The 26,150-nt window shown below is 35.8% G+C and overlaps 1 long non-coding RNA gene across 1 annotated transcript in view; it reads left to right on the top strand.

The window, feature by feature from the left end:
• Positions 1-26,150, top strand: part of LOC309656174 — an 822,990-nt gene that overhangs the window by 32,285 nt on the left and 764,555 nt on the right. The gene's annotated exons all lie outside the window — the stretch shown is intronic.

Raw genomic sequence — 26,150 nt, 5'->3', positions numbered from 1 at the left:
AATAAATATTATTTACAGATCAAAGATTATATCATTTTATAATATTGTGGGTAAGCAGTTATGAAGCAACATAATAATTTAATATTATCAGAGTTGAACTCCTTAGACTCAGATACGTTCACAAATGTATACATAAAACTGACCTTGAGCAAAGTTGACCTTCACAATTGTCATTCTGTATTACTCACATATCTGTGTGGAAATTAAGTGAACACAGCTGACACTACCAGAGAGGAAAGGATAGTTAACCTGATTACAGGGTATAATATACCTAAGCATAATAATTTTTTTGGTGAATTTTTATTTTATCTTTTTTATGGTCATATAGATACGACAATAGCTTTCTTTGCTCTTAATATTGTATGTGGATTTTGGAATTAATCATGAGAAAAATAAGAGAATTCACTAGGACTATACAGATATAAAATATGTGATTTTATTTCTCAAGAGAAAATAATAATATATTGAAGAGTATAAAAAATATGTGTGTATATATACATATATACACTTATATTTGTATATTTTCCAGTTCATAACTTTAATCTCTAATCTTACATTAATTATCATATTAAGTAATGGAGGGGCATAAGTAACAATAAATTGTTAAAATCAAAGGAATTTAAAATTTGAGGTGTTACCAACCACAAGATAATTTTTTTTATTTAACCAAAGTCATAGTAATATGTATCACATTATTTATAGTAAGTCTAATCAGTGAATCTTATTATAAAGATACCTGTAATTTAGTGTACTTAAAGCATAAATGTGGTGCCATTTAACTGCTGACAAACCAGTTTTATTGATAGAAATAGCTTGAGTTGAAAGAAGGATCTTGAAAAGTTTACAGCTTTATTTTTTCAAGCACTGCAAACTAATAAGTAAAAACATGTGAATTAGATAAAATACTTCATTAACTTACTTTTATTGGGTGAGTCAATGTGATATGATTACATTTCAGAGACATTTAATTCCCCATCATATAAAATCACATTGATGTTTGGTTATATTTTCTCTTCTGGTGATATAACCATTCAAAGTATTTTACTCATATCAAAGCAGAGATATTATGAAGTTAAAACTAAAGTCATTTTCATCAAAGCTAATCATAAATTTTATTTTCTAAAGTGTTTCCCAGAGTAATCACATTGCAGGTCTGTAAGGGAGGCTCTCAAAAGTCCTCTTGGGTCTTGGGTTCTAATTAGAAAGAATCCCATCAAACTTGGAGCGTTGCTGTGAATATAATCGAGAGAACTGAAACAAAAACACCCACATTTGGTTCATGAAGCTCTGGAAGAACCCACTGAACACATGTATTAAGAAGGTATTTCTTAATGTTGAAAGTATAATTGGCCATTCATTACTTAGATGGCCAGCTCTACAGTGCTTTGCACCCATTTGTATAAGTTATGTAAATGTATAAATGCTTCCTTTGAAATGAGATAAAACTTGCATCATTACATAAACTGGTAAATGATAGTTGCTTGCTATCTTGTGCACAGGTCCCTTTTTATTGGTTAAAGAAGGTAGGTGAACATCACAGATGCAAAATGTTTGTTGTTAAGAATGTGTGTTTACAGGTGTGGAAACCCTAAGGATGGGTAGAACTGATATCCTGCTGCAGGTGCAGACTTTAATAAACAGGAACTTGTCTTTCCTCTAATCACTTCTCTCCTTTATCATGCTTTTGGATTATCTCAATTCACATTAAGTATCACTTGTGCATAAAGCATATACAGTGTACTATATTTATTTAGATATACATGTGACTAGATTTTCTGTGAATAAAACCCCAAATGCATTCACATGAGAAAATGGAGTGGCTTAATTTAAATATTTTAGGAGTGCTAGAATACTAATAAACATCTGGAAGAACAGATAAAACTAGATAAATGTTTAGCCTTGTTATGAGTAACACACTAGCATACGATTAGGTTTATAATGGTTGTAATTTAACAAAACTGTTGTATGAAATATTTTGTTTAGCATTCATTAAAAACTGTTAATGCACTTGTGTTTTTCATGGGCTAAATTTTTTGCAGCAGACGCACGTTATTAGTATAATACAAATATGCTAAAAAGCAAACAGTTTGGTGTTAAAATGTTTGAAGTAGAATTGTGAAGGGAAATTTTACAGCAATCTTTATTTTTTTTTCATTTTTACAGGGAAAATTTTACCACAAATTCCGTATTTTAATGATATACCAACTCTATTTTTTAAACTCATTTTGTCACTGTTTTGTAACAGAAACACTGTAAATATTATAGATGTGGTAAACTATTATACTTGTTTTCTTATAAATGAAATGATCTGTGCCAACACTGACAAAATGAATTAATGTGTTACTAAGGCAACAGCCACATTACATGCTTTCTCTTTCACAGTAGGCAGCAGAGCATATGGTTTTCTCTTAATGGAACGCTAGCTTCTCATTAACATACCAGTAGCAGTGTCAGAACTTACAAACCAGCATAACAGGGAGATGGAAGAACTTATAAATTAGACCCTTTCAGTACTATTGAGAAGGAAATGACTGATGTTCTAAGGTACAATATTTAGCTAATACTGTGCCCTTTTCTGCACCTTCTTTCCACCAAAAAAAAAAACTTTTTTCTTATAATAAATATAAATATAAATATTGAAGTGCAAGTAATTTTGACCCTGCTTTTAAGAGTGGTTGGCACCTGATTTTGATAACTCTTCTTAAAAATAATATTTCCTTTTTGCACACAGTATGTTTTAAACAGCGGTATTTTCACCATCCTGTTTCAATACAGTAAAGCAGTTGAAATGTAAAGCGAATTTTAATGTCTCCCTAAAAAGAGGAAATCCATCAGGTAAACAAAAATGAGGATGAGAAGGAAACTATTTTCTGGAGGCAAAAGATGACCATTCCTGCAACAGAAGTGGAGCCGCCAAGAGGTTATGCTTGGTAGTGGAGGAAAAGAATCATTTTATGTCTCCATTTCACTGTGTGTAGTATAAACCATATGTAGCAGTCTCATAATAATTATGGGGATTTCAATTTTTCATCCAATTTTTTTCTTTATTTCAAGATTCTTCTCACAGAGAACTCAGCTATATTTGTAGAAGGAATATATCAATGTCATGTCTTAAGAGACATTTTAAAATTTAAACCCATACATGTGGCATGGAAATTATACTTATATATGGATAACCATGACATGACCTCATATTCCAGGAATTCCATAAACTGAAGTTATTTTTGTCATTTATACTTTAAAAATTTTCATAACATTTACCTATAATTAAAAGGTTGAGGGCTTCCCTGGTGGCGCAGTGGTTGAGAATCTGCCTGCCAATGCAGGGGATATGGGTTCGAGCCCTGGTCTGGGAAGATCCCACATGCCACAGAGCAATTGGGCCCGTGAGCCACAATTACTGAGCCTGCGCGTCTGCAGCCTGTGCTCCGCAACAAGAGAGGCCGCGATAGTGAGAGGCCCACGCACCGCGATGAAGAGTGGCCCCCGCTTGCCGCAACTGGAGAAAGCCCTCGCACAGAAACGAAGACCCAACACGGCCAAAAAAAGAATGTCAGGAATATACTGATAATACCAAAATTACATGAATCTTAACTATAAAAATAACAACAAGCTTTCTAACCATTATTATTCTGAGTAAGTAATCCATTGATATTTGTAGCTTTTTAAACTGATTTTTTTCTCTTTGGTGGAGTTCAAAATTTTACTGAATTTTGATAACTAACTAAAGTTAGAATATTTGTGACTTAGCTCATTTTCTACAAATGTCTGAAGAATGGCCCAAAGGGCCGGGAATCAACAGTATAATTATCTGTGATAAGAAGGTATCCAAGTAACCTTGTTCCCAGAGATATCATAAGCCTGATCTTACAAAGAGTTAACCCCAGCAATTAAAATTTCAGAACTTATTTCTTTTACTAATTCTATTCACAGAAAGACCTTTCTCTCGCCTATCCACCACAGGACCTGACCATATGTTTATTTGATAATCATTCTCTTTTTCCTCCCTGCCTCCAAGTTTGCCATTATCCCCAACATGATTGCAAGTGCTTTGAAAACTAAATTAATAATTATTATTCATTCAAGCCCAGTGTTATTAATGAAAACTATTAATTTAAGGGTGTTTCCATACTTTCTGTGTAGCAAGCAGCCAGATAACCATGGTCCATGTTGCAGATTTAATTTGTGAGTCAATGGATCCAGATTTTTCCATTTGGTAAGCAAACTTTTTTCTTTTTTTCATTTTACCAGTATCCAAGAGAGCCATGGGGAATAACTGGCTGCTTGGCATACCCCTCTCCTATCCTATAGATAATTTCTCTGTAACTCTAGAAAAGGTGTGTGAAAAGTCGTTCCCTCTCAGTGTGTTTTTCAACACCAGGGAATCAGGAACATCTCTGCATACAGGTGTTAAAAGAAGCTTCCACCTCATGTCTAGCATTAAAACTTAAACTGATGGTTGTTATTCAGCTGAAGACAGTATCAGTGTAAAGTGTCACCGATCTGGTCACTATCTCTGGGAGGCTGCCAGAGCTTCTGCACTGGCATCTTGGTGTCGTCTGTGAAGGAAGCCAATTAAGATCACAAGATAGTGGCTGGTAATAATAAACTTCTAATGATGTTCCTGACTGAAAAGAGGTAATTAAAATGTGTATATGGATGACCCCAGCTTCTGTCAGCTCAGTGTAGCTGCTACATTGACAATATCTATGTTTTGTTTAAGAGGAGTTCGTGTTGTCTAACAACAATAAAAGAAGCAATTTAATAATATAGAAAGGACTGCCTTGGTTTCAGTTTTGTTGCATCCCTGATAGAATTCAGTTTTGTTGCATCCCTGATAGAATTCAGTTGACTGCTGTCTCCTGACCGGTCAATAGTTTGTTGTTTTGGTTACTGACTCGGTAACATCTCCCTCCTCCCCTCTCCATCCTCCCACCCCCTGACTTCAACCTCAATATGAGTTTTGGGGTTGCTTGTTGTATTTCACCAGGACTAGGTCTTATCTTTTTCAGATGCTTCTCGAAATCAAAGACTGTGTTTTGAAAAGAAAGACAATTAATTAGATAGCAAAGGAAGCCTGTCCTCTTATCACTCAATCTGGTCACGGACATAAGTGCTTCACACTTTTTCCATCCCCTAACCCGGCAGCCCAAAGCTTTCCTGTACACCTGCTCAGCTCAGCTCATCAATTTTCTGTGAGCCAGTTAAGTTCCTTTAAGCCTGTCCACTGAGAGGTGGTGATAGCTCTCTGAGAAAAAGAAGAAAGAGAAAGAGAAACAGAATGCTGCTCCAGGCCCTTATCTTGATCACACTGTTTGTTTTCGCACTGATGTCTGTAATGAAACAAAGAGGATTTAATCGTGTTAAACAAAAGGCTGCTGGTACCCAGAGGAAACTCATTTAACTCTACTCCAAGTCTACGAGTTTCGGGTTTCTTGTCTTCCTTTTTGCCGATCCACCAGGCTGAGTTTCTTACCTGGGGCTTAAAATTGTGAGGTGTGAAACTCTTCTTTTGTTTTGACAGGTGCTCTTTGCTAAACATCAGCCTAGCCTTGATGGTGATAATACACAGAAGGGGAAAAAAACTTCAGAGACGCTAATGACTGTAGTTACCCAACTTCTGCCTTTCATGGTTTTTATTAGCTTCCCTCATCGGAGTACTTTAGGATAAAGTGGGAAAACAAATTGGGCTGATGGGAGGTGAGTTGTGAAAGATAGTTGCTAAGGTGAAGACCCAGAAACCATCCACATCTTGGCATCTCAAGAAGGAAAGAAAAAGTGAAGAAAATAGGCCTAAGATTGCTCTTTATTGATCAAGGAGTTACTTGGCAGGACTGTTAGCATTGTTATTTGGCGGAAGAAGAGACTGACAAGTGACACCGATAACTCGACATTTGGACAAGGACTCCCCAGACATGATTCACACTTTAGAATGCTAGAATAGTCGTCAAGACTCAACTGATAACTCTTCTCTCTTATACCCAGAAAACAGTCTCTCCGTATGGAGAGTGAAGCCCTGACTTCATTGACTTGAAACCATCCTGGTATGTTTCTTGACTGACCACTCCTTCCCAGTGATTCTAAAATGGCTTTTCTGCATTTGTTTAAAACACCAGTTTCCTTTACTCAGTCTCTACCTGCTGTCACATTTCTCTCTGTGCCTCCCACTAACTCTTGAAGCACACTTACCTTGACATCACTCTTGAGGAGCGGAAACTTTCCCCTTCTGCAAACTCTGACGGATCTGCTATGCTGACCAGGCACTCTGGGGCAGAACAGCTGAATCACATTTCCCAATGGTGAAGAAACCTGGCAGTGTTGAGCTTTGTTATCAATCCAGAGAGCTCCACTGCTCCAAAATTAAAGAAAAACACCTTCTCTTTTTGCTGTATAAAACCCCAGTCTTTCTCCATCTTTATTTAGACAGTGGTGATAGGAGTAGGGTATAGACTTCTCCCAGAATAAATGCAATCTCACAAAAGGTTCATAGAAAATTATTAGAAAGATGGTAAGAATTAGTGGTTAAAAGTGGACCCAGACCACCTGGGCAATTTTGGGTAAAGTCGCTTTCGCTGCAGATTCCTCAACTTTAAAATATATATACAGTAGCACCAAGATCATAGATTATCATAAGCATTTAATTAATTCATCAATTAATTAATTTAAAATACTTTAAAGAGTCCTCAAGTCATAGGTTGCGCTCAATAAATGTTAACCATTATTATCTGCAGCTGAGTGATCTTCTCAAGTCAGGTTGTTAATTCACTGAGCTTCATTTTCTTCAACGTGTATTTCATCTTCCAAGCTCTGGCTTCACTTCCTTGCCAAGGCTTTGGTGGAATTGAGCTTCTTTTTTCATTTAGGAGGGCTTTGCCTCCTGTAACCATTCCTTCTTTTTAGAAAGCAAATCCTGAGTCTTCTCATTCAAGGTCTTAAAGAGGATGGAATTATATATTTAATTTCAGCCCTTCTCTTGAGCAAGACCTAGGAGGCAGAGAACCTTCAGTTCTTCTTTCAGATCCTCACTGGTCTTCACAAACTGGCCACATCTTCTGGCGCCTGCTCTGAAGTTAGCCCTACACAAACTTCTATGTCTTTCTTCCCCCTTTGCAGCAGTGCACAAGGAAAGTGGATGGATCCTGATTCTAGAATGTTACTGCTGCTGCCTCAAACCTGGAGTTTCCATCTTAGAGAGAGGGCTGCTCTTAGATCCGGGGTAGTTTTCATACCAAAGTTTGATTCTTTTATTATGGCTTCTTGCAAAGTTAATTATAAATTTATATCTTTATAAAGGAAATAATTATTTGGTAGGAAACTGAGGCAGGTGAGAAGGCTTAGTAAAAAGGCTAATAACGTAGGTCGTTATTCTTTTCACAGACAAGAAAATGATAGGCAAACTGCAAATATGGTTGATTTCTTAAAGCAAATACCTGGACTTAAGTGAAAGGATGAGGAGAGGAAGAAGAAAGGAAAAGTGGTAACCCTGACTCCTTCCAAAACAGGAAGGTACTCATCCCTTATAGATGGCTTTATCATGATCTTGACACAATAATCTGTATTTGCTTTAAAAATAACAGTTAACACATGAATAGCAAAAGGGGCATTCAAACACCAATTACCTAATTGGAACAATTCAAACTGAATGGGCCTGATGTTGAGATGGGTATTGTGCCTAGTAGTTTCTGTGCAGACTTCTGTTTAAATTCTTCTCAATTAAACTGTGAAACAAAACAAAACAAAACTCTAGGGTCACCTCTGAAAGTCAAAGCAATCAAAAAGAATATTTGGTTCTTCAAATTCTTTTTTTTTTTTGGCTGGAAAATATATGTATCAATCCATTTTATTCCTTTCAATGTAATCACGTTACCTATTATAGTAAGGTTTTTAATGCAGATTTATAGAGGGTTTTCTTACAATAATGATTCAAACTATTCTTTATTCACAAAATAAAGAATAATAAGAAAAATGTTCTTTCTGCTTTTTCCTCCACAAATAAAAGTTGTCTGACTTAAAAAGATCAAGTCTTGTCTTTGTTTTTTCTCTTTGCTACCCTGCACGTCCAGATCCAATGAGCTTCCCTTGCATTTGCATGTAAAAGGACTATACAAAGTTCACCTATGGCACACAAATTATTTTGTTAGGGTGCCATCTGCTGGTGTCAAACAACCAAAACTTTTTAAAAAAAAGATTAAATGGTATGCATGTATTAGAACTAAAGACTTAGAAGTTGTTTGATTCAAATTATAGAATTATAGATTATTTTCAAGTAGTTGTCCGGTGCATAATTCTTAAACACTTTAATATGGTAATAGAAAATGTGACTTTATTCTAAAGAGAGGAAAATGGAGGCACCAGACATTGCCCTGACTTCCTGATTCCTGATCTGTTTGGATTCAAGCTTCCTTTTTTAGTTTCCATGGCTCCCCTGACTTTAAAAAATTCTGTTAAACTTTCCCCATAGAAAAGCAATTTAATTGCTGTGTTTGTGATTACATAGATTTCAACAGATAAAGTCTTAATTTACCCATTCGCTAGGCTTGTTCTCTATGCCATGGTATAAGATGCATAAACAATTTTTTGCCTCATTATAAAGAAAGCTTATCAGCAGAGCCTTTATTATTCATGTTCAATATCAATGCCCAGCCTACCTTCATAACAGGTAAGGAAAAGCAACTGCTCTACTCCCTCTCTTTTTAAAAATCTTTACCACTTAATTATCTGTGTGACCTTGAAGAAGACATTTAACCTCCCTTTACCTCTTCTTCCTTATCTCTAAATTTTGGATACTAATAGGAACTACTTCTAAAGGTTATCTATACAGTTATCTTGATTGCTAAAGAAAATCACACCTGTAAGTTTCCTAGAACATTGCCTGTATCATAGCAAACATACAGTAACTATTAACTGCTTTACCATACTTGTTATTTAAACAAATCAAAGAATATGTGTTAGTATCAACTAGAAAACCATTGCTTTACAGCAATTTTGGGGATCCTTAACTTCCTTCCAGTTGGGAGATATAAAATGTGTATGTATATTTATACTTTGGAGAATATGGACAGAATAATCATTTTCCTTACTTTTTTTCCCCCTCTTTTCTATGAGCGCTTAGCTGGTTTGAAATCTCAACTCCCTTAAATCTTATGTAAAGCCTTTCATGGTCTGACCTACCTACTTCTCCATCCCCATTTCTCACTCCGTTTTCCAGCCACAATGAACTTCTTCCAGTTGCCTGAGTGAGGCATGCTTTCACTCTCCACACCTTTGTGCAGACTCTTGTCCCCTGTGCCTGGAAAACCTTCCTGCCCCACCTCACCCCCCATCACCTTATCTCTCAGCTCTCCTGTTAAGAAGTCTTAAGGCAAGGACCAGATAATCCTTTCCTGGGCTCCCAAAACACTCAATACTCATCTACCCCACCCTTATGCCATCACATTTCCATAGGGTGGAGAGAGGTAGGATCTAGTTTATTCATCATTATACTCCCAGCTTCTAGAGCAGTGCAGAAGCCCAGTCGGGACTAGATAAACATTTATTACATAAGGGACTGTATAAGTGTGCAGTTTATTTTGGGGGAGTTGAAAGAGAAAGCATAAACTGTCTCCTGCCTACAAAGGTTAAATTCTGTCTTAAGCAGCGACCATCTTTCTCCAGTTATTTTCATTAGGGTACTGCCAGTGTCACTCTCATTCATTAATACCTTTTTATTCATATACTTGTAGCAAAAATCAAGTACATATGATAAAAATGGATGTGACTGGGGTTTTTTTTTGGTATGCATGTAGGAATTTATTTTTAATTTCTATGTTGACAAATCATAAATATTATCTTTACATATCTTTATTTAACAATTATAATTCTCATAAGAATGTACGTGTATAACAATTTATTCAACAAGTATGTGCTGAGTGCCTACTCTTTGCCTGGTACTCTTCTAGGCTCTGAGCAAAGCAGAGACAGAAATTCCTAACCTCATTGAGCTTAATTAGCTCTATGTTTTTGCTTAAGTTTTTCTGTATCTGTCAAGGGAAGAAAGGAAACCCAAAGGATAATGCAGCACCCTGGGGCTCACAACAAGGGAAGTTGTTACCATCCCTGCCTCTAGAGGAAAAGGGAAGGAATAAGTAGTTTACCAGAATTCTAGTTCCCTCCTTCATTCTTCTGCTCTTTCCTTCCACAGACTGAAGCCAGTTGTAGCCCAAGAACAGGAAGCCCAGGAGAAGCAGGACACAAGCTCCATCTACCGGAGCACAGAGCAGAGTCCAGAAGCGGCACAGTGGATCTGGAAGGACAGATGGAAAATATCCAACACTACCCCTGATCAAGAACCTTAAAATTATTATTATTATTGAGTCTCTAAATCTTTTCTAAATACAGTCTTCTTTCAAATAATTGGCAGTTTTCGTGCTACTCAGTCAGTGACACCTGTTAGAAATTAGGGCCTATTTTTATAAACCCATGCCTTTTAAACAAATATTAATGTTCTGTGTATTTGGAGACTCTTTTTTTTTTTTGGTATCAGAAGGAGAGACTTAAGTAATCTAATATGAATGAATAATCTCATTCTAGATTGATTCTCTGAAACTCATGTCAGAACTTTTAAAAGGCAAACAAAAAACCAAGAGGGTTTGGAATTCTATGACTGTGGAAGAGCTAGTGACAATGCCAATTATTTGCAGCCTTCCCGAGCTTCCCCTGGAGCTGCAGTGGAAGCAGGCGTGACTGTGTGCCTTGGCTCATGGCCTGAGGAGGAGGCCAGGGGAAAGTTACATGCAAATAGAACAAGGGTTCCTGAGGTCCCACGGTATCATTGAGGAGACCAAGATGTCTTTGTAAGGGTGGAGGTTCAATCTAAGTATGTCTGAAATCTGAAGGCACAAAAAAGCAAGAACATTGTATTAACCTTTGTATCGTATCACCCATTTTTCTGTCATTTGTTATACCATTTTCCTTGAAAATCTTATAGAATTTTGCCGTGCAAGGCTACTATACATAAGATTTGTGCTTTCCTAGGAGGTGCTATTTTCAGTTATTTATAACGCAGGTGGATACACTTGCTATGAGGCAAACTTCTTTCCAGAATAACTTACTCAGTTACTTCTTCCTGAAACCCCAGCTTCTCACTTCCCTGTCCCCAGTTTATATATTAATTAATTAATCTAACAGCTTGGTACTTACCACCAAGTACCATGTGTGGTCCATGTCGTGAGGGTATCAGCTTGTATGACTTCCTTCCTTCTAGGAGTTAGAAATCGAACAATATTGGGGCCATTAAGAATAACTTACAAACTGGTACCGTAAAATTTTCACAGCATTGTTTTGTGCTTTTTTGAATTTGGATGATCATAATATTCTTTGTAGTTAGACCCTGACTCCTATAAAAAATACAAAACTCAGGAACTTAAATGAGTCCCCCAAACAAACCAATATGTGAATTTAGGATCTGTGCCATGCATCCACTCTCTGACAAATCAACAATGCTCGTGGGACCATCAGAAGCCTTGGGTTTTAGACCCAGGGGGTCCCGAATGAGGGACTTTCTCTGAACTTCAGCTTCAACTTCTGTACTGTGAAGGGCTAGACCAGATGCTTTGGTTCCCTTCTAGAATCAGACATCTATGGAATGCTACAGGCCATTATCTCTGAGACTTTTGAAATGCTGTCTCTTTGGTTTTTTAATCTTCTGGATTCGACTCTATTTGAGGGCTGAGTCCTCACTATCTAGCACAGTGCCTACAAAATGCATAGTAGGACGTCAATAAATATGTGCAGGACTTAATATCTTTAATATCTTGCTGCACTATATAAGCATAACCAGGTCTCTAGAACTATTTCAAAACATTTTGTAACTCTAGCACACTGCGATGTTATGTTCTCAGCTGCTAACAATGTACAACGATGTAGGTCAACAGAGTGTTTTGAATGTTTCAGAAAACTTGGCCAGGGTGAGAACTCTCCATTTGATTAGATTTCTGGAAAGAGGATGCAAGTATATTTATCTCAATTGGGCAAAAGAACATGTTTGCATTTCATATCTTAGCTAAAATTTTATCTAAAAATCAGACATGTGGTTCATCTTTAACTAATACCCTTTTTAAAGGTGACCCTGTGCAAGTGCTATGGACTGAATGTTTGTGTTTCCCCCCAAATTCATATGTTGAAGCCCTAATCCCCCAGTGTGATGGTATTTGGAAGTAACAGCAGTGGCACCCCCATGATGGGATTGGTGCCCTTAGAAGGGGATGAAGAGATCAGAGCTCTCTCTCTCCACCATGTGAGGTTACAGCAAGAAGGTGACAGTATGCAAACAAGAATAGGATTATCACAGGAGCCAAACCTACTGGCACCTTGATCTCAGACTTCCCAGCCTCTGGGACTGTGAGAAATAAAGTTCTGTTGTTTAAGCTACCCAGTCTCTGGTATGTCTGTTATAGCAGCCCAAGCTGACTTAGACAGCAGGTACATCAGGTTTGTTCACAAACAAAACAGAATCTCATGGTAAAGAATTCAGGTTGGTAATGGATTCTTTTATAAGTGCAATTAAGGAGTAAGAAAGCTAACAATATCATGACAAGGAGGGACAGGATACTGACATCAATAGCAGAAATTACCAACTCTGACAGCCCACAACCTTGACGGAGTGATTTGATGGCAGAGATATTTCTAGTCCAAAACATTACACTTCAGGGTTTGCCAGACAGTGAACTTCCACTGCTGGACTCAAACTTCTCCAGGTTGGAAATTACGTCTTTTTATTGTTCATCTACAAATTCCCAGAGAACATCAGGGAATGTTCTATAAATGCTGCTTTTCAAAAAATACATTAAAAAATAAATACATTCTTTAGTATTATCTTGATTGTATCACATCACACCAGGCAGAATTCAACTCTTGTTTTAGCTCACACTATTTACAGAGAATACACTACTTTGTTACACCCAGTAGGTTTTCTTGAAACACTAAGAAAATTAATGTATGTATTAAGGTGTGCGTGTGTGTGTATGTGTGTATTGTGGCAAAGATGAGAAATCCAGTTACATCAGTTCAAGAAAAAATATTCTTATTTTAATGATATAGTGGGCTCATCAAAATGAAGTACAGCTAAAGTATATGAAGTACAGCTAAGTTACATGTGACCTAGTATTGGGACAGGAACCTCTTTATGAATTGGAGCAGATACTTGCCCACATATCTTGACTTTTCATATCTATTTGTCTCTCTCTAAGTCTCCTCTCTTCTTTTTCTATCTTCTTTCTGTATCATTCTCTCTCCCACCCCCTATCTTTCCCTGTTAATTCTAGCTGCTTAAATTATATGGTAGGTTTCCTACAGATATATTCTGTGAGTTTATTGTTTCCCTGGATTTAGGAATGTTTTATCATTGGTTTATTTCAAACTTCCTAAAACATATCACTAATTATAATACTATTGTGGCAGGACACAATCTTTGCCAGGTCCCAGAAATCTCCATCTTTGACTAAAAAATTTTAGTCTTAATTTCTGACCCTGATTCACATCAACCCTTTACGGTGAAAGGCAATGTCTCCAGCCTAGCCTTTGGGCTCATCCTGTCTACACAAGTAGAACTAGGGAAACTTCTACATTCCTAAGTGAGCGGTTCATTCTAGCAAAGCAAGGACTTAGTATCTTGAACTGGAAATTCTTAACCTTCAAATGCAGTATCTTATCCTGCTCTTATAGACCACTAAAAATTGAAATATTTTCATTAACAAAGTAATCAAAACCCTAGGCACTGGGTTTTGATCAAATAGGCACTGTTCTTCAAGCTCCTCTCACATAGGTAATTACCACCTAGGGACTGCAGAATGCTAGTGAGATAACATATGACTTATTCCAGATAAATAAAAATAAATGTCTCTTCAAATGGGTACATTGTTATCAGCTTTAAAAAAGTTTCAAACATCTACCAGATTCCCAAGTGAAGGGTCCTACCTCATAAAGTCTTCAGAGACCAATCATCATGAATAATTTCAGACTAGATGGTCACCTCTCAAAGGCTCCTTATGGGCTCAAGTAACTGAGAGATCCAATCAAGGTAACTAAAAAGGAAAAAAAAAAGTTGGTCAGAGTAGGGTGTTAATAAAGAAAAAAAAAAAAAATTAGAGTAGAAATTTCAAAAAACCAGGTTGGGAATTGTTATACAGATGAGTCTCATGGGAGAATGAAATTGATCTGAAGCTACTCTCTCCTTGTCTTTGAATGCACACTCTCTAAGCATCTATTGCTACCACTACCCTAAATTAAATTCAATAAAGAATATTTAAGTTAATTCTGTTGAGTGTATTCATAAGACTACCAACAATGTATTTTACCAGCTCTAAGAATGTCACTCAGGACTTATTTTTTACGAAAAGTAAACTGCTATGACTATTTAACAATCATCTTCATTGTACTGGTGGCAGGAATATATTGTCTTGTCTTGTTTGTCTATACATCTCTATAGCCATGCTTAACCTACAATGAAACATCTACCCTAGTATTAAAAATTAGAAAAGATGATTTTTAAAAGTCAGTCTTACTTCTCCTGAGTCCATTTGAATATTTATTCATAAGAGTTTAGATTTAGGGTTTCCAACTAGCCACATATTTCTGTAACATTGTAAGAGGTGATGCTATTTTCTGTAGTTTTCTAAAATAACATGTTTGTTTTGTATTATTTATAATAGCTACCTGATTTGAAGTGAGACCAGAGAAAGAAAATAAACTTGTGTGCAGTATAATTTGTTTTGAACAGGAACATAGGAGTTATTGAATGCTGCAGTTTGACTTACTGAATATACAAACATGATTAGGAAACAATGAAAAATCATACACACTACTTTGTCATGGAAAATTAAGGTAGAACACAGGAAGCCAGGGAAATATGTTCCAGGTTTCATGACTCCTTCCATCACCACCTAACTCTTCTGGCAAGTTCTGCAAGCAGGGCTTTTCACCCTCTGAATCAGGACACATTGTTTCATGGTCTTGGGAAAAAGTTGTATCACAAGTAATCAGTTGCCAATAATTATAGACATGTGTAATTGGTGTGCATTTTAAGGAAATTAGAGCAGAGTTAAGTTTATCCCTACCGTGTCATTCTTGTTCCCAATTTGCATGCTTTTCTTGCATGGAAGGAAAATGGGTGGAGTCTCCAAAGGAGAAGGAAACAGCATTTATCGAAAACCTGTGTTCATTAAAAATTATATGAAAATGCATATGTAGAAAAGTTTGACAGGATACTGAAATTTTGAAAAGACAATGAGATTGTGCTTAATGTGTATTTTTTTCTTTATGTGCATCTGTACTCTCTAATTTTCCAACAATAAAAATACATTGCTTGTGGTAGGGGTTGCTGGTTTTTGCAATATATCCACGTGCCCATCTGCAATTCTCAACTGCCATGCGTCTACATAAGATCATGTAACTATCTCTCAGCAATCAAATTTAGAAGTGATGCATCGCTTTCCATTCTGGACAGCAAAAATTGGGTGTATTTCTACTGTGTGCTCTCTTCCATTTGTGCTGCTAGAAACTGGGCTTCTACTTGGAAAGGAGTCTCACTAGATTTGCATCAGACTGTAATATGAGCAAGAAATAAACTTTATTTTTTTTGTTAATCCACTGAGACTTGGGGGCTTATTTCTTACCACACCATAGTCTATGCTATCCTGACTCACACATTTGTATAATTTTTAATATTTTTTTTCCATTTAATGTTCATGAGTTCACTTGAGGCAAGTGTAATTATTTTTATATTACAGATGAGAAAGCTGAGACTTGGAGACATCTAAATACTTGCCTAAATAGGAAATGGCTGAGCTGGGGTATAAATCAAGCTTTCATCTGAACTGATTTTTTTTTCACTTAAACTATTCTTTATTATATCACATATAATGGGACTTGCATGTGAATGGAGCTACTATTTTTGCATCAAAGCTCCTTAGGATGTAAACAAAAGTGATTCCTTTTATCCCTTTTTATCCTTATGTTTTTCAATGTATGCCTGCTATGACCATCCTCACTGCATAAGTAAAGCCTCTTATTCTATGAGGTAAAACCCAATCTCCCTAATTCAGAATTCAACAAGGTACTACAATTTGTTTCCAATACACAGCAGAGAACAGTCTATCAGAAATCTCCCTCCTCATTTCAGTTAAAGTTGGTGGGTAACTGAGAAAACATATGTGGCAGAAGCCTGTGTGCCCTGGCTACTTCATGCTTCTGGAGGGACTTGTCCTTATTGGACACATGAGTCAAATAATTCTTGAGAGCTTATCATGTAGAACAGCCATTATGGACCTAACATCAATAGCATCTGTAATTTGGGTTGGTTTTCTAGTAATAGAATGATAATCATTTCTCCCCATCGTTTCTCTTGTAGTCAAGGCTGTGTGTTTTGTACAGGGCTCTGTACTACTGGTATAATTTTGAGGAAGTCCCTTCAGTTGAACAACATGAGTAAATATGCAGCCTATCAACTCTAACGCCAAAGCTTAAATGAGTCAAAAGTGTACAGATTTTTTAAGGAAAAAGATTAAGAACATTTAGCCGAGCTGTTCAACTCACTACATTTAAATAACATTTCCTGAATTTTGAAATAAAATGCAGCTTAAGAATGACTATGTCTATGAAACTGTTGTTTAAAGGTGTTTTGATGTGGACCATTTTTAAGTCTTTATTGAATTTGTGACAATATTGCTTCTGTTTTTTGCTTTGGTTTTTTGGCCACGAGGCATGTGGGATCTTAGCTCCCCAACCAGGGATTGAACTCGCACCCCCTGCATTGGAAGGTGAAGTCTTAACCACTGGACCGTCAGGGAAGTCCCAAATCTGTTGTTTAAAACCCAGTTTATTGCCTCAAGATACAGAGAACTAGTGACTTGAACTGGCAAAAACCTCTGTTTATGCCTAAGAAAGAGCACTAAAACTAAGATGATTCTCTGAGTAGCTTCCAAAACAAATGTTTGAATATTTTGTTGATTTAAAAACATAGGAAAATCAAATCTCATGCCAAAAGGAATCAAAAATGAAACAATATAATGAAATATACAGTAATTATTATCTTGCAAGTAATCCAAACCTCTTAAAAATGCATCTGTACCACATTAGTTAACTGGCAATAGCTACTGAACCTCTAGAAACATCTTAAGTATTCATTTCTCCAGCACACTTATTTCTTACAGATTAAACTGGAAAATATAGAAACTAGAGCTTGGCTTAAGTGTTCAGGGATGCTTTGGTTTGAGTTTCACAGAAGGTTGTCATTTATTCATATATATGTTCCATATATATGATGTCATGAGTTTTATTTTCTGTTTAAAACTTCAGTGAAATACAAAAAAGAGATTATGTCAATATTCACACTGTCAAGAGTAATAGTCCTTTTCTTTTTATTAATACTTATTCTGTTTCAAAATAACTACTGTAGCAACATGCGGAAAAAAAACATTTAAGAAAGGTCCAGGAAAGGTGATCAAGTAGTCATTCCAGCCCATAATAAATTCATCTCATAGGTATTCATCTTGGACATGGTCGCCTTTTTGTCAAGGTCATGCAAGTTTATTCTAATATATTTTTGCTCTCATTGTTATTAAATATATACGAACATCTAGCCATTTTAACAGGAAAATCTTCAAGCCATAGTACAGATGGAGTCATGCAAATAACTACAATGACCACAAGGTGGCAAAGTATACAAATCTACATCATTTAGATGGGACCTTCCTGTAGAAAAAAATGTCTTTCAGCATGGGGCAGGGGGTGGGGAGGGGAGGGCTTCTCTTATGACTGTCTGCTGGCCAGAGAATATCAAAATTATACTAATTTCTCAAAATTTGGTAATTATTCCAAATTCCTGGTTCTTGAGATGAGTGTGTGTATCGTTACTACTCTAATTTATTATAAATTTTTCCTTTTTAGAGCAAAGTTGAATTTCTTAAATCCTAAATGTGTATTTTAAAGGCAAAATGATTAGGACTCTCTCTTACAACGTTTTAAATCCATTTGATATGTATACACGAGTCAGTTGGAAAGTGGGCGGTATTGCTACCCAAATTCAGAACCGCGATGTGATTATATGATTAGTGCTAGTTATCACAAAATTACAGTTATTTATAGTTCAAAAATTTTTGGTTTAGAGAAGCTAGATTATAAGACTTCTTAATATTGTTGTTTCCAAAACTCTATGTTCTGGCTTATCTTTTCGCTGTAATGTACTTTGAGTGATCAACCAATTTTCAATGACCTAATATATAATACTGACTCTCAAATCTACAGCTGAAGCTCTGGCTTCCCTGAGTCCTAAGCCAGAAAATCTCAAATAGCCATGTGGATAAGCCATACACAATTTATATTTAATGTATTTAAAATTGATCTCATTTTCTTCCTCCCAAAATGCCTACTCCTTTTATCTGATTTCACTTCTGGTAATCCAATGGTTGGTGACATCCAAGTCAGAAACCTAGGACTGTTTTTATCTATTTTTTGGTTTCCCTGTACCCTTCATGGTCTGGACCCTGCCCACTTCTTTGGTTTCAGCCTCTGCCACTATTCTACGCCCTTCTCCCAAACTTACCACATTTTCTCACCCTTCTGTGCCTTTGCTTATGCTATTTTGTTATCTAGCTAGTACTCCTGGGGTTATATTCACTATAAACCCATAGAAGCTTTCTGGAAGCTTTTGGCATAATGTATTAAGTGCTTTAGAAAATTCACATTCTTGTGTTTGTCAATTTCACTTTTTTAAAAAGTAAATCATTGAAAAGCTGGTCTGACATTTGTATAAATCTTATTTATAATAGCAAAAAAAAAAAAAACCCAGAAAACTAAGATTATATAGAAATGGTAAAATGAATTACAGTAAAACTCTAAGAATGTTGTACAGCTATGTAAATAACGTTTTCAAATAATGTTACAGTTTAGAAAAATGCTTGCTGTATAATATTAAGGAAGCAACAAAGTTGAGGGGGGAGTTGAGAGGACTCTGGAGCCAGACTACCTGGCTCACATCTTTGTTCTGTCACTTTCTCACTATAAATGATTTATTCTCTCTGCTCCTCAGATAAAATGGGAATGACAATAATAGAGCTGTTACGAGGATTACATGAGTTAATGCATGTAAAGTGCTGACAGTGGATGGCACAAAGTAAATGCTAAATAAAAGTCGGCTGATGTCATTGCTCAGGACTGGGGTTCTGCGATTTTGCTGGTGGCTATGAAGCCACTGACATCCTATGTTGATAGTTGTTTTGATCCAGTACCCCTTAACTCCTCATGCTTATATGGCCTCAGGAAAATGATGAAGCAAATTATTAAACCAAGTTAAAATTATTCACCTTTGCTCTAAATAGGGTACTCCCTAGAGAAATTGGTTATAATTTAATAGAGCAAATTTGTTATATTTCAGTAACTGAACTGTTAAAGCACAAGAATCTCTTCAGAGAACGGTCTTGAAGAGATTAGCCTCAAACCGAATGTTCTAGACAAAAGCAAGGTTTAGTATTCTAGCGTTTGTTCTTGAAATAGAAACTGATACACTTTTCCCAAATGAATATTAGTGAATATAAAGACACATTATGATAGTCTACTGATTTACTCGGAAGGCGCTTGAGAACTCTCTAGATCAAAACCTAACTTAGACAAGTAGGCCTTAGACAAGGCCCCATGTTTTTTGTGTTAATTATCTTATATAAAAAGTCATGAATTTTAGTTTGCTTAGCCAATTGGTTAAAAATTTTGATATTCCAATATACATGTGATATTGTAGGTCAAGATTTAGGACTTTAATATCCTCTTATCCCCTATTAAGCTCATCAAATTTGGACTTATTCAAGAATATGGGATAAGATTAACCTATAGGAATATGTATTGAAATAAGCAAGTCTCCAAGTGAATTTCGGTAATTTTTAATTCTTCAACTATGGAATTCCTCATTCAACTTTAAAAAATTATAAGTTTTATTTTATAAATTCAAACTTAACTAATTTTTGATTACTCAGAATGGTTCAACTCATATTGATTTTACCTGTGATGAAAGTATCTGCTAACAATATAAAAAATCATACATAATAATATGAAGAATACTCAAAGGAAGAAAGGAGTTGCTTTCAAATTTGCAGGGTACCATTCTTATTTCACTGATATTATAATTTACTTAATAGATTGTTAGCATTGCTAAAATTATTATATATACTAAATAATCAGATTTTAAAGTATTTTTTTACTATTTCATACTGACCTTAATTCTACCCAATTAATGAATTTTTGCTAGAAGTTTTTTTTTTTCTTTTTCCAAATCAGTGCATTATCCATTTTCTGAGCTGTAGTTGGTTGACTTGTGGTCTCAGAAAGATGTGTCTATATTCTAACTCCTCAAGTCTGTGGATATGGCCTTATTTGGAAAAACGTTCTTTGCAGATGTAATTAAGCTAGAGGTCTAAAGATGAGACCATTCTGGATTAGAATAGGCACTACATTCAATGAAACATATAAGAGACACATTAGACACTTATTAGAAGAGTAAATGTGGAGCAATATTTGATATTAGTTGTCTAAGAGTAATTTTCCACAGTATCAAACTATCCTTGCTTCAGTGATGGATTCATTACTTGAAACAGTTTTGGGTAAAGTCAAATAATAATTTGAGAGCTAGTTTAACCTTTAATTTCATAATTGATTACCCTATCTGACCTTCAGCTGTTAGGGTAGTGGAACAATTCCTCCTTGATGGGTCACTTGAGTTTGGAAGATGAAAGGGTCTATCAAATGATTCTTGGTCCCATATCTGACCCCAATCCTCTCTCCTCTCCACCACACCATAGGACAGGGGTGTCATGAGACAAGTGAGAGCAAGAGAACGAGAGTACGCTCAGTTCCTCTGCCTAAGGAAAGTAACTAGAATTGAGATATGGACAGCTAGATTGAAATAGTAATAAGTATAAGTATGTTATGGAAGTCAGTTTGACCTAGTGAGAAATGCCCATGGTTTAACAGGCTAAAGGAATTTCAAAGAGAACAGGGATGTCTAATACTTCATTTCATTCTATCTGCTGCGATGTAGCTCCACACCATTATCCCTAAACAAATAATAACAACCAACATTTATTAGATGCTTACCGTATACCAGGTAGTTTACTTTCAAAACTTCACTTTATGCTTTTAATAGTTCTATGAAGTAGGAACTATTGTGAACCCCAGTCTGCAGGGAAGGTTTACAACATGCAGGTGCCTCATGGAAGCGATAATCTGGAGAAGTTAAAGGCTATATTCCATTTACATTCAGGTAAATGCAGACTAGAGAAAACACAGGGAGGTCAAAAATATTTATTCAAGCAGAAAGAGATGTCACACTGAGAGAATCATCAGAGTAGCCCAAGAATTTCCAGGAAACACTGTGTTTCTTATCTTACAAAGAACATTAAATTTTTACAGGCTAGAGTGCCTCAAGTGGACTGAAAGACTTGAAGATACTGAGGTAACTGATACCTGAAGGCTATAAACCAACATTTATGGACTAGTTCATAGAACATGATATATATAACTAATGATTTATTTTTCTTTTCTGTATTTTTGACTAATTCTTAGTATTTTGGTTAGAACAAATTGAGACATTTATACATCCCAATTTTCCAATTCTGTAAATACTTTTTTTTTTTTTTTAGAATACTAATAAAATGATTGATTAGAGTGAAAAAAAGAAAAGAAGTCTTGAACAAATTTAGACAGGGTTTTCCTGATGAAATGTTGTTGTAAAACTTTATCATAAGGAACACAATCTCCACACCCGTAACAGTTCTTTTCTCTAAGAACACGTTTAGTGTGTGTTGCAATACATTATCTTACATTAAGATCTACTTCTAGATACATAGGGAACCTCCAGAGAAGTTGGTTGATTGTCATTTTTAACTAGACATGGATGTTTATGTAGCACACTTGTCAGAAAATATTAGTAGCCTGTTAATTGAACAGATTAGATTAAAACAGTAGGAGCTGTTTGTCACTCACCAAGTTGAGTAATAAGGAAAATAGTGAACATGTACTGGGATGCACGTGCCTCCACTTCCTTCTCTTTTGTCTTCATTCCCTTTTACCTTGCAAGGGTTGAGACTACAGTGCTATGTCTCCAAGGGGGCCTCCAACCTCCTGAGGAACACCAGGCTGGGACCTGGCGTCAGTGGTTTTCCCCTGCTGCAGCAGCTTTGGGGCTCTTCATAATGGGAGTGTAGGGGCTGATCCTTCAGACAGGTTTGATATCAACTCTTGGGACCTTTCTCCAGGCCTCTGTCTCTTAATAACAAACACAACTTTATTTAAAATGCCAGACATACTTTTTAGAAATGTTAAGAATCACTGAAGAAAGAAAATCCTGTCAGAAACCCTGTGTTTGAATTCATTTTGCCATTGTTTCTTTTAAAATTAGAAGGCAGTCACTGTGCTTTAGTGCAGCACTTCTCAAACTGGTTATGGTAAAGAATCAGTTTTTCATTTTTTTGTTTTAATTCCCAATCCATTGCATAGTTATACTTTTGGAAAATATTGTAAAAAATGTATTACTACAATAAAATAAAAACAAATACAATAAAATATTAGTCTACTTTTTAATTATTATATTCAACAACATAAAATTACTCTATCAAATTGCCATAGAAATTCCTAAACACTTGCTTTCAATCTCTGTACTCATCTTGTGGTGGCCCAAGATCAGCCTTATTCCACAGATTTTACTTCTTGTAGCACTACGTTAGTGCTTTGGTTGGGGTTTTAGCTTTATGAATAACTGAAAGCTATTGATTGTTTTAATTTAAAAACTTTTTTTTTTCCAGCAAGAGCTAATTCTTGTGGAAACCTCCTACCCTCCATATGCCCTTCCATTTAACATTAGAGTTTAAAAGTCTGAGGGGAAAGGGACTGTGTCAATAAATCCAGCTGATACACATCTATCAGTGGGACTTTAAAATTATTTTGATCCCTCCAATTTTTCCTCACCCTTTTGGAGAAGTGGTAATATCACCACTTTGTCAACTAATCTTTACTCCTTTCCAAACTTAGAGTAAAATAAGTTAAGCTTGTAGCTATAGCAATTACACTTAATGTTCTCCCCAAAATGCACAATATCATATGCACTGAAACAAAACAAAAAAAGAAAATATAAATAGACAACTAATGGATTCAAATCCTGACCCCCAACAGTTATTAACTGTGTGACCTTGGGTAAGTTACTCAATATCCTTGTACCTCAGTCCCCTATCTGTAAAGTAAAAATATATAAAACACGTATCACATAACCCTCATAGTTTTAAATGAAACGCTTGAATTTTGGGCACCTTTGTTGCTTAAATCTCACATACTATTATTGTTTGGACATTTGTTTTAGGCTCCAGACTAAAGCATACTTTCAAGATTGGTTTGACGACTAGGGCTCAAGAAATCTAAACCATGGTTTCTGGTTCCAATCAAGATGGAATAAACACATAACATCCTACTTCTTCCTCCAAATGCAACTAAAAACCCTGGACAATACATACAGCAGCTATTTGAGGACTCTGAAAAGTAAATGGTAGTAGGCAGATTGGGGAAAGAAACCAAAACTTGACGTAGCACCAAATCAGTGACGAGTTTCGCATTTTTTTTTTTCTTCTCTAGTATCTCTTGGCAATGAAAACTCAAAGAGCCTAAAACCTGGGACTATGCATTGAATGTTAATAGAAACAGTGCCAAGAGAATCTATTTTCTGGCCCCTAAGCAGGAAAGGGGTTCCCTAGGGTCGGAGAAAGTTGGAGAAAATCCTCTTTTTGTGGTTTTTTTTTTTTCTGTTGTCTTTCACCCTAGCCCCCAGACAATCCCGAATGAGCAGTGACAGCAATGGCAGTGACTGTCAGGCAGGTACCTAAAACTCAAATGAAGTAACATTTTTTTTTTTTGACCACAGGAACTCTGGTCCCAAGAGTGTAGCCCCATCGTTTCTTTACCTTTGTATTGGATTGGCCAAAAAGTCCGTAAGATGTTACGGAAAAACTCAAACGAACTTTTTGGCCAACCCAATACATCCTCTTGCTGGTTGGCCCAGGAGATGGACACAGTCACAGTAATTATGCAGCAGTGTGGGGAAGCTAAAGCCCTGGCTTATTAGCCAAAGGACCATGAAAGGTGCTCCTGTGAGATAGAGGAGTCAGGGACATCACAGAGAGGAGGCAGCTCAGGAAAATAATTCCAGAAAGTTATATATGAACCCTTGGGTTCAGTCACAAGTTGTGCACACTTAAATCTGACTCTAATCAGCATATCAAAGACTTTGAGAACTAAATTGCGGGGTAACCATTTTCCAGATGCTAGACTGCTACTGGCTGGAGCACACAAAAGACAGGTTCAGAGAGCATATTTTGTAAAGGCTTCAAAAACTGCACTGACTTTGAAATCACAGCCCGCAGACAGCAAACAGAAATTTGTAGCCTGAATCTAACAGGATCAATAACTACTAAAAAAAAAAAAAAAAAAAAAAATACAAACAATATTCTTCATAAGATTTAAACAAAACAAAATCATAATATTAAGAATGTTCAGGATAAAATTGTAAAATCACTTAACTTACAGAGAAAAATAAAATCTCAATATCACACAAAAAAATGGCAATCAACAGGCACCAAAACTGAGATGGCAAAGAGGTAAAAATGATCAGAGAAAGACTTTAAAGTAGATATTTTAATTGTATTCCAAAAAGTAATGCCAAACACTCTTGAAATGAATGGAAAGACAGAACGTCTCAGCAGAATAATAGAAGACATAAAAACAGAACCAAAGGCAAATTTTAGACCTGAAAAACACAACAACAAAAACTAAAAACTCACTGGATGGATTCAAGAACTAAATGGAGATGAAAGAGGAAAGAGTCAGTAAATGTGAACATAGATCAATAGAAAGTATCTAATCTCTAAAAAGATTGAAAAAAAAATGAACAGAGTTTTGGGGATCTGTGAGACAACACCAAAATGTTGTTCAATATCACTGACGTCCCAGAAGGATAATAGAAGGAGTATGATTAAGAAAAACTGTTTTAAGAAATAATGATTGAATACTTTTACAAATCTGACCGAAGACATAAACTTAGAGATTTATGATGCTCAGTGAAACCTAAATAGGGTAAATGCAAAAAATCCATGCCCAGAAACACCCTAATCAAACTCCTGAAAACAAATGACAAGCAAAAAATCTTGAAAGCGCCCCCGCCAAATGAAACATTGCTTGCATATACAGAGACAATTTGAATGGCAGCAGATTTCTTATCAAAATCCAGAGAGCAGTAGTCTGAAAGCAGTAGGGCATTTTTAAAGTGCTGAAAGAAAACTGTCAACTGAGAATTCTTTATCCAGTGAAATTATCCTTCAGGAATGGAGGAAAAAAAGATATTCTCAGATGAAGGAAAACTAGAGAATTTGTTGCCAGCAGCAATACTCTTAAAGAAAGGCAAAACGGAGTTATCCAGATTAAATAAAAATGTCACTGCAGGGCAACTTGGAATGTCAGCAATGAAGCAAGAGGAACAGAAATAGTAAATGTTAGGGTAAACATAACAGACAAATATCCCCTCTTAGCTTTTTAAATTACGTATGATGATTAAAAGCAAATATTATAACAGTCTGATAGGGTTTTCAATATATGTAGATGTAATACATATTACAACTACAACATAAAGAGGGGACGGTAAAAGGACCTATAAGGTAGTAAAGTTCCAATATTCCACTTGAAGTGTAAAATATTAATTCTAAGTGCACTGTAAAAAGTTAACTAGGTATATTTTAATCCTTAGATCAACCAATAATAAAAAATTACAAAGAGATATAGTAAAATACTCAACATACAAACTAAAATGGAATACTAAAACATAAATATTCTAATAATTCAACAGAAGGCAGAAAAGGGAAAGAATGAAAAAACAAAAGGAACGAATAGGAAAACATGATATCATTGTAGCCTAAATCCACAAATATCAATAATTATATTTAATTTAAATTGTCTGAACACACCAATTAAAAACCAAGGTTTTCATAATGAATTTTTAAAATCCCAGACCCAGCTACATGGTATCTACAAGAAACTCTCTCTATATACATCTTTTCCATCCTTTCCAAAGGATGGAAAAACATGTACCATGC

Source organism: Balaenoptera physalus, assembly GCF_965194825.1.
Source record: "Balaenoptera physalus genome assembly, chromosome: 2".
NCBI lineage: Eukaryota > Metazoa > Chordata > Mammalia > Artiodactyla > Balaenopteridae > Balaenoptera > Balaenoptera physalus.
Note: the sequence above shows the minus strand (reverse complement) of the source record. Positions and strands in the feature narration are given on the sequence as shown.